Below are 8,111 nucleotides of genomic sequence, written 5' to 3'. Positions count from 1 at the left end.
CAGGAAATAGCTGTGAAATGAAACTCTGAGGTTATCCATTATTTCATTTTTGCCAGAAAGATACTACATGAATAATGAGAAGGTATGGAAATGGTGGCAACATGATGTCAGATTGGTTGTTAAAAAGAAAGAGATGACTTCTTTGTCAGACTCCTGGGATCTCTACCAGGAATGGGGAGTGTGCCCTGAGAGGCAGGCAAATCACTGAACTAGCTTACTGCTGCCTATCCACCCATAAAAAAGACACCGTAATAATTTCTTCCTCACTTAGATAGAAATCAAATGTTAATGAAGTCTTGGTAAGCTGTTCGGAGAGCTTTTAAATATCCCCAAGTAATACATGATGCCAGTGAGCTCCAACAACACTCATGTTACTGTCAACAGGCTTTTGGCAAAGGACCAAACTTCAAAGCATTACTCAAGCAATTGAATAAAGAACTTCTCCTTTCAGCTCTGCAAAAATACTTCCAAAAGAAAGAAAATGAAACCTGGAAACTAATCAGATTTATTTTCTCTCCAAGAATTCAGCATGTAGATGGGTTTTTATTTGGCTACAGCTTTAGCTGTACTAGCTAGTCCAGGACTGTGCTTACACTGCCAGGACAGATGGTCGTCTGCCTGCAGAAGACAAAAAAAAAAAAAACAAAACCCAACCAAAAAACCCCAAACAAGCCAGGAAATTCAGAAGAAGCATGCCTATTCCCTTAGTATGCAAATACAGCTGTTGCCCCCACTTCTCTTTGCCTGTTTTACCCAGCATAAATGGTCCAGGTTACAAAGCCGCTGTAGAGTCACCAACTTCCACAGGAGGTCAGACCTCATTTAATGTTGCTGAATCTTCCAGGACTTGAAACAAGTGTGGAAAGTCCAAACAACGCATTTTACTGTATTTGGACGAAATGTGTTATTATGCCAGCCATTCACAGTGCCAGCAGGAGACTCTTCTGACGCTGAATCAGAACAAACCTACGCTTTTCAAAACAGGTGCGTCACTTGGCGCACATCACTGGGTTGAGCATGGGCTAATGGCTTCACATGATTGACTTACTGTGCCTTCATCAGATACTTCTTGTCTGCTCAGCAGTGATAACTCACTGTGTGCATGCTCATAGCATATCAGAGCTGTGTGGTAAAGCATCTTTGCCTAAACCCCAACAGAGCTGTCTTAAGTCAACTACTTGCACTTGTCTATCCATTATTTCAGTGCCCATTTTAAGACATGTCAAAGGAGTCTGATTAGTCAGGAAGCGCAGCATTTCCAGCCACCACAAATCAGCAGTCTTTAAATTGTTTCCCAGTCAACAGCCAAAATTACAAGTCCTTTTGAAACATTAGGATACAGCAAGAAAAGGTTGAAAGACTGCACTTCAGTCTCTGTTTCTCAAATAGCAAAAGAGAAAAATGGAACATGTTTACCCTGGGAATGTTTTAAAGAATCTTTCATTATCCCTGTGTTCACTGTGACCTCTGGTACCACAGCTGGCCCCTGAACACATGCTGATCCTGACCGACTATATGCAACCAGCTCAAACGTCCAAAATATAAGGACGATTGGATATTCACAGTTACCTGTACATCCCACAACACTGGCCATCATAAGGAAGTTCCAAACTTCATTAACTAAGGAAGAGGCAGAAACACTTCCAGGCAGACATTTAATTCCACTACAAGACAATATCGGAGCAGTTAGTTTCCTTCTGCTGCTAACCCAGTTCACCCAGCCCTGCGAGGAGCTGTGTGCCCTCCATGGGTGGAGGGGAGAATTGGAGCCTCCCGGCTATATCCATCTCACGTTCTCCTAGCATGCTGAATGCTTGTGTGGTGTGAGGTCTTTCGTGCCACTTGCCTCAGAGTCATGATACGCATCTACTTAAATACCACTTAGTGATTCCTAGCATGTGGCTGCTCAGTCCGTGTTTGATTTTAATGGAAAAAGACAACTATAGCAATGTGAAAAGGAAAAGGGCTAGACGTGGCCTATCAGCACTGACAGCACATGCCCTTTCCTTGGCACACCATGCTGGGCATTAAGTGTTACAGGCAAAATATATTACAGGGTGTGTTTTTCTTCCAACCAGCAGGTTTTTACTTAAAAAACAAACCCCGAAGAAATTAAAATATTCCAAGGTGAGTAAGATTTCTGTACATGCAGAGTAAATATCCTGAGGTAATCCGTCTGGTCTGAAGAAATAAGAAGTTTTCTATGCAAATACGAAAACCTAAAAACCCCTAACTGTTGGTACACCGCTTCTGCAACAAACAGATGCAATGTAAAGCATCAGTAGCCTTTACTGTGACAGCCTGCATGCTCTGAACATGCCCAGGTGGATCTATGTCCCAGCTTTGCCACCAGGAAAAAACAGCAGAATAAACTAATATCATCAAAAGCAAACTTAGGAGTGATCTAGTATTTTCAGCTCAAAGTCTGGGACTGGCCACACCTGGGAAAAACCATGGTACATCTCATCTGCAAACCCATCACTGATCAGAGGGAGATATAAGCAACTGTTTCTCATGGAACAACTAACTTTTGTCTGGGTAGTAGAATGACGCACATCTGGGTTGAGCTGATTGGTCCTGGAGTGGAAAGCGCTTGGGGCTTGAGGGCACCTCAAGGTACCATCCAAACCCAAACTCTCACCCACTGTTGTTCTCCTCAAGCTGGTAAGGCCATCTCACTTTTCTGTAGCTCTCTGAAACAGCTTCTGGTTTATAACTGCCATCACTCCTTTGTGACTCTGGAAACACGACCAAGTCAGAAAAGGTTGGCTTTTCCTTGCAGAAATACTTTACCTCCTCAAACTAGCCTCCATAAGGAAAGGAAGGGAGGTTTTGTCTCTCATGCTATGTTAAGACACAGCCAGCCACAGCTGCAACCTGTGACTACTGGTTTTCAGTGAACTACAACCAATTCCCATCCAGAAAACAACATCTCACTGCATTTACCCTGAAGTACCGAGATCCTAAAATTGCAGCTGAATTCCCTGGTTCCTAAATGTATCCTTGAAAATGGGGAGAAACAGACACTAAGCATAGAGGGTGCCCTTTGCAGATCCTGACATTGGGGCTGGCTTTGAGCCCTGTGGTATCACACTGAGTGACAGTTCCAGGCAGAAGGAACTAACAGGCAGTTTGTAACTTCAACAACTCATCTTGTGTAAGGCCCAAACTTTTGCATATCATTACTGCTATTCTGCATGCCACTAAGGAGTTGCGCTACTAACTGTCTTATTAAGAAGAATTCCTCTTGCATCATTTAATTAATAACATCAAAGTTTCTAGACTGAATGTATCATAAAAGTTTTCTATTTATAAATGGTTTCTGTTTAAATCAGATAGACATTTCAACAGCAATTTTAATTAATAATTTGCTGAGAAACAGAGAAAATGATTAGTGAGATTTCTAATGAATCGATACTCAATGTTTTAATAAACAAGGGGAAAAAAGTAGAAAAGGCTGCTTGTAGACATCACCAAGTCTACACTTGCTTTGCTGGGGTCACCTTGTTACAGTAAAGCCTCAGGTTCCAGCAGAAGTCTCTGCTTCAGCTGTTTTCCCCACTCTGCCAATCAGGCAGGCTTGTTGCGAACTCCCAGCTGGTAAGACACAACTGCTGGCAATAGGAATGACTTTTATTGCTAAATCTTATTGTACATTTTTCACCTGACAATTTACACAATAAATCTGTGTGAACTCTACCATACATTTTAGCATTTTCTCTCTGAGAATAAGAATTCCACAGAAATGCAATTATTCAAGCAAAATACCTGCCTGATGGCAGTAGGAGTATTGGCTAAGGATGGAATAAGGGTCTGCAAAAGAATCCAGAGCCAGGCATGATTCTGAATGCGCTTACTGCAGGTCCGACATGCTTTGAAAAAGAATGACAAATCCTGCAGCAGTCTCTCTCGAAAGAGGCATGCTCCAAGCATCAAGTAAATGAAGGTTAAAATACCCAAAGTTGTTCAGTCTTATAAGAACTTAAATGCCAAGGTCAGATGACTGGCCAGCATGGAAGACAAAAGCTGTTCACAGATGATAAGATCTGGCTTATGCCAAGGCATTTTTTTCTTTCTTTCTTTCTTTTTTTTTTTAATCCAGATTGATTATTTGTTCCTTTTCACTTGTATTGCACAAATAGGTGTATTTTGTGGCTTATTTGCAAGCATTGATTCAAAGGGGCAACACGGAGTCCATATTCTCTGATGTCCACGTTCTGCTGGTGCTTTGTTCTTCCAGCAAATCAAGCTTTCACTCCCAGAGGGAATCACATCCCAGAGTAACCCCATCGAACAGCCAACGACATCTGTGAATCCTTGGCTGCTTCCCCCCGCCCATGGCTTGAAACATCAGTGTTTTTTCCAATCCTTTCACATTTTTGTGCCAGATAAAACACTCTCAACCAGCCTGAACTGAACCAGATGTTCCATCCAGGCTAGTGGTAGAACTGACTGAAAGTGCCAAAGGAAGAACCTTCTTTTGTACCAAGCAACATCAAAAGTCAATCCTGCACACATTGCTACTTGGATTCACACCTGCAGCTCTGCCTGAGTGTTAATACCACTGACTGTAATATCACTGCTTTTATCTCTTTCAGGGCTGGATGCTGCATACACACGGAAGGGAAGACAACTGCACTGCCGCCACAAAAAAATCACTCCGTTGCTCCAAGTCTCTCTCATCGATGCATATGCATCATGTAGCCCCTCTCTGGTAATGGTGCCTGCATCTCTGTCCCTGTAAGACTGACAGAGAGAAGGGTTTGCAAAGGAGCAGCTTCCCGCTCTTGACACATGCAGATGTTATGCAGGCACTTTGTTTCTTCAGTTGGCTGAGACAGAAGGCGAGAAAGGCAGGTTACTTATCACATCTCAGTAAGTGTATTCTACAGGCTGTCTGCAGAGCTGAATCTGACTTTCCAGACTGTAAGGTTTGCAAGGCAAATCACCATGTCACTGACAAGAACATTATTGTTCTAATGTGTTTTAAAAGTGCAAGAAAGTGGCCAAAGAGCATCAGATTGATTTAAATTCCCCTGGCAAGGCAGGCTGGATGGTATACAACTGTGAAGTAAAAAACCTATTTCCTTTTCCTTCAGAAGGACATCCTGGATAAGAAGATATGGGGGACAGAGCTTGTGCCTGCCATTTATCCACAAAACAAATGCCAGGGGCAACACAGACCTTGACTCATGAAAAACAATCTCTGTGTGTGGTAGCTACTATCTAGTTTGCAGAGAATCTCAATTTTCTCTAAGTCCCTTGCAAGGACATCCTCTTAGCTAGTCTTCCGTGCTCAGCAGTTACAAGCAGAACCCAGCAGCACACCGAACCATGGGTTTGGCTCAGTTGGCTGATGCTGAGCTTTGGGCTGAGCTGCTGCCGGAGATGCGAGGATGGCAACGGTAGCAAGTGGTGCCCACACAAGGCCACCCTTGAAACCCGAGAGCCGAATCCTGCGGCTAAGCCGCTGAGCCCTAGACCTCTGCCTAGGGCTCATGTGCAGTGGGATGACCTCCTTAAGTGAGAAGGCATTTGCAGAGGCAGCTGAGGATACACTTGAGTTTTGCTGATGTCACCCAGCACAGCTTTTCACCTGCTTCTCAGTCCCCTCAGCACGCATCAAGGTTCCGCAGTACCACTTCACAACATCAGGGTCCTTCAGCATCTGTTTCTGTAATCTGCTAAGGTGACACTGAAATTCTGCACAGATTTATCCACTACCGAATTTAGACAAAGCTACAAAAGCCCACAAAACCCTCAAGTATATTATCACCTCCCTCCTTTATTTTTTCCTTGCCTTTTCCCAGCATCACTTGGTCAAAGTTTCCATGTTTTGTTTAGTACATCAAGGTTTACAAAGTCAGTGCTAACTGCTCTACCTGGGCTTCTTTTTCCTTCTCTTTTACTTGGCTATTCTATAGAAGACAAGCCTAGCTGTATGCTAAACCACGTTACCCCTATTGAGGTAAAAGTCTCATGGAGTTCAGTGACTAGTTTGCACATTGTTTTGTTTTCACTGGATCCAGCATACTCAAACCAAATTATTTCCTCTGACAAAAAACCCCCAAACAATCAACCAATTACAGAAAATACTATAATGTTTCAAAACTCTATTCTAGCAGCCAGTAGATTCATGACTGGATACGATCTTTCCAAAAATCTGCATAATTAAAGATCAGCCAGGAATTAATGAATTGACAGCATTTGAAACAAAATTAAGAAACCTGCTTTGGGTAGCAATATTAATTGCTTTAATAAGATAAATGTATAGTGAAATCAAACCTAACTAGCCTCCAGACATTTCAAATCAGTTTAAGAGCATTTAAAACCACACACATACATATATATATTTTACTAGATTGTTTTATTCTCCAAGTTTCTGCAAAGAAACAGACTAAAGGAGGTGCTCTTCCCCTAAGTAAGGCCCTGTGTTCTGAACAGCATACACTAGCCACAAAACTAATGTTCTGGCAGCTGTATTGATATGTAGGAAACATAAAGGGAGGCAATACATGACATACATGAGTGAAGAGCACACTTAATGTAAGAACTCCTTGACTAAGGCAAGTCTTTGGCAATAAGAAGAGCCCAATAAAAACTTTGACAAGAAAAAAGCAAAAGATCTTTACGACTTCTTTTGTCCTCTGTAGTTTATGATCTTAATTATAACTTACTTTCTTGCTCTGGTCTTATTTCTTATGCTCTGAGACATCACAAAACACATGGCCATGAGATATTTGCGATTTCTGTCTCAATCAAGTGAGCAAATGGCATATATAAAAAGTAGCATAAAAATAACACTGACTAACAGCAAGCAGCAACACCCCAAACATGAAACAAAGCAACTGAGCCTCTGGCCTGCTTGTAGCCAAGAACACAAGTCAATGCATTTGCTGTGATTCCATACAGCCCCAACCGTTTTTAATTTAAACAACACAGACATGACCTGCTGCAAGTGCTGCTTCCAGGCTTGGCTATTGACCGTGACCCTCACAGAAAGAGAAAAACAAAACTAAAATGCACACAAGGCTGAAATGTTGCTGATAAAAGTTTATCGGATGTTCTAAAAATGAATCAATCAAAGCAAAAATCTCCCAGAGCAATTCTTTTCCCAAAACACACCCAGAAAAACATCTCAATCCCCGCTCTCCATGCCAGCCAAAGTAAACCTCACCTAAATCCTGTAAAATCCTTTATCCCATTTTCAGAACAGCCTTGGGGTCAGAATTTGAAGTCTTAGTCACTGAGAGCTCAGGTGTAACTGAAAGCCAAGGATTTTAGCTTTTCCGTTATTCACCTTCAATGAAGACTGATGCTTAGTGGGATTTCCAGAAGCAGCTTGACAGCTGCCTTGTGCTGACTTTAACTTGTGCTCAATGCTGAGGTCCTTCTGAAAACCTCACTTCTGTGCATTTTGGATCACAGAAATATTATTAAAGAGAAATTCCCTGTAGGTACTTAAAAAAACATCCCATTGGTGGTAGGGTTGCAAGGGCTGAGGCAGCCCAATGGCAACAGAGCAGTGACATCCAGACTAAGGTCAACTAAGCAGGGAGTGAGATGGAATACATCCTCTCGCCATGGCCAGGGCATGGGCACAGCCCCATGCTGTCACAGAAGTTTCTCTCCGTTCTGATATCGCTTTTAGCATGGCCAAAATAGGCGGCAACATACAGGCGTGTCGCTCCAAGAGAAGAGAAGGAAGGAAAAAATTATTCAGAGGGAAACTTGTTTCCTTAGATCACTGTCCCATGGCGAGAAGGGGAAAACAGCCAACTGTTTGCTTGAGCTACAAAGAGATGGACCATGAAGAGATGCTTCTGCTCCTCCCAGAGACCTGCTGGCTCAAAGGGAAGGTAGGGTCCTACCCCACACATTAATGCTTCTTACCAGCTTCAGGACTTTCCAATTCTCCAACTCACCCCGCATAAAATTCTATATGGACATTCATGTCTTACATTTCAGTTTCCCGAGCAAGTACATCTTGATTTTTCTCTCAGAGGAGAAAGAGGATGAAACCCAGCATCTCTTTCTAGAGAGTAATCTGGCTTCATGTGAAGGAAGTGCATGGCGGGACCAACCAAACCAAGTTCTGCCACCATCAATGT

The sequence above is a fragment of the Eurypyga helias genome, unplaced genomic scaffold (genome assembly GCF_000690775.1).
Source record: "Eurypyga helias isolate BGI_N326 unplaced genomic scaffold, ASM69077v1 scaffold18801, whole genome shotgun sequence".
Lineage (NCBI taxonomy): Eukaryota > Metazoa > Chordata > Aves > Eurypygiformes > Eurypygidae > Eurypyga > Eurypyga helias.
The sequence above is the reverse complement of the archived record's forward strand: the minus strand, read 5'-3'. Positions refer to the sequence as shown.